General features: G+C 37.9%; 1 pseudogene; it reads right to left on the bottom strand.

Annotated features, from left to right (window-relative positions):
* Positions 1-715: 715 nt before the first annotated feature.
* LOC120223707 lies at positions 716-1,304 on the bottom strand (annotated as a pseudogene).
* Positions 1,305-2,264: the final 960 nt, after the last annotated feature.

Raw genomic sequence — 2,264 nt, forward strand, 5'->3', positions numbered from 1 at the left:
TATTTATGCAAAGCATTCTTGTATGGCACAAAATGAAATGAGATCAGAAAATCTATGTACATCTATGAATCACCAAGAGTTCAGAAATTAAGCTCCTTTTAAGAAGATTCATTCTATTTTTCACAGCAAGGGTTGCAGAGTCATGGTAAATAACAAAAATATTGTGCATAAAAATTCCAAAACCAAGCATTAAAGTGGTAATAACTATCACTGAAATTAAAAACAAAACTCAATTAGAAATCTACTGTGGCTAAGCAACTTTTGCTTTGTGGCTTCTGGGTTTTACTTGGGTCCAACCTCTTATTTCCTCCTCTACTGTGACATCACATGCCCACCCCCGCTTCCTTTTTTATGGCTGTCTTTGGTAGTATTTCCAAATCTTGAAGTCAAAAGAGTCTAATAAAATAAAGAAAATGAAAAACAACACTATGTATGATGTATGAAAACCAATCTAAGAGTAAGAACTGAAAAAGAAAATACTGGAAGAAAGGTTGAGCAGTAGTCTACCCTCCAGGGAAACAGAACATAAAAACATACTCCTAGCCCTTCTTCCATATTGTCTTACAATTAGAAGAGTGTGGAACAAAATCCCAAATTCTGAAAAGGTAATGACTTGAAGGTGGAGAAGGGGGAGGGAGAAGAGTGAATAAGTGGTAGAGAAGTGTAGTAGTAGCTTTAGTCGTCAATTCGTTTCTTTGTTCTGACTCTGGCAATGTTAATATGATTTTTTTTGTATCAGTCTTTTCTGGAATATGTCTATTTGTGGATTTTGAGCCTCAATATCATTGCCCATGTCCAGGGCCTTTTTTTTTTTTTTTAATTGCCTAGGGTACTTCCCACTTGAGTCAGGTTCTCTTGTTCTCTTCTATTTCATCTTCTTCGGCATCACTAGCTAAATATTTAATTTATCTATCTGCCATCAATGACTCCTGTCTGTGGTTGCTTGCTGGGGCTGATCACTTATCACGTGGCCTGGCTGCTTTGATACTGCCACCTCCCTATGTTGCTTTATGAGCCTTAACAGCCTCAAAGTTCTTCATCTTATTTCATGGGCAGACACAAAGGCCGCAGAGCTGGTTGAATTCTGCTAGTTTTCTCTGCCTGTCTCATATCTCTATTTGGTCCATGTGTTCTTCTGTATGGCTTAGTCATGCCCCTGATTGAACCACTATAGTTTTAACTTTACTCCTGCATCCTGAGATTCAATGGTTAAACCCAGGGTTCTCCTATTTTTCCAGAGACTCATCAGTAACGTGGTGAGCCCTCAGCTGAATTTCTTCTGATGGCAGATGATTCATGATGTATTAAAACTCTTGATAGGCACAGAAACTGAAATCTGGATATTAGCGTGGAGGCTGGAAGTCTGAAATCAAGGTGCCAGAATTGATCATTATCTCATGAGGAGTTTCCTCCTGGTTCAAAGTTGGTACCTTCTAACTACATCCTCACATTGTGGAAGGGCAAAAAAGCCTTAGACATTCATCAGAAAATTGGAGAATGGAGGAATACATATTGTTTGGGTAAGCTAAATATATAACAAAAGATACTGGAGTTTCAGCAGATTATCACAATACAAGTATGTTTTGTAACTGAAGATACAGTTGATTAGAGATCAATGGGTCACTTTCGTGCAATTATTCTAGTGTCCAACTTCTTTCTATTAGCTGACTCCACTATACTCTATGAGCTCTAAGCCTTCTAGGTGTTGCATCCTCTGTCTGTCTGTCAGCAGAGGAACGAGAACTAGATAAACACTCCTCACTTACCCACCTCTGCTGATACACATCACTTCCACACCTGTTCCACACACAAGAGCTCACTCAAATCCAGGGCCTTGTGAAATCCAGGAAATGCTCAGAGGGAGAAGTAACCTGATAGCTGGCATCAGCAGTTTCTAGTAAAGTATACTAAATTTATCATTTTCAATAATTCATCCAGACACTGGGATGTGATCAAAGTGAGGCCAGTAATAGTCTTTCTCCAGATATTTTCCAAAATGCATCTGGAGTGGAAAATATATTCATACGAAGAAGTAACAAGATTAAAGTTAATTACAGTTGCTAGGATATTTATTTCTAGCATTGTGGAAAAGTTAGTTGAAAGAAAGTGATTATTCTCTATCCCCTTTCTCCAGAGTATTTACATTCATTTGTGCCTTATTTAATGAGTGCTAATCAATTGTCAGGCACTGTTTACTTAATGTGAAGGATACAGCTGTGAATAAAACAGGTTTTGTTCTTTAACCTGGTTTACATTCTTATATG

The sequence above is a fragment of the Hyaena hyaena genome, unplaced genomic scaffold, assembly GCF_003009895.1.
Source record: "Hyaena hyaena isolate Hyena2069 unplaced genomic scaffold, ASM300989v1 scaffold_1028, whole genome shotgun sequence".
NCBI classification, from domain to species: Eukaryota; Metazoa; Chordata; class Mammalia; order Carnivora; family Hyaenidae; genus Hyaena; species Hyaena hyaena.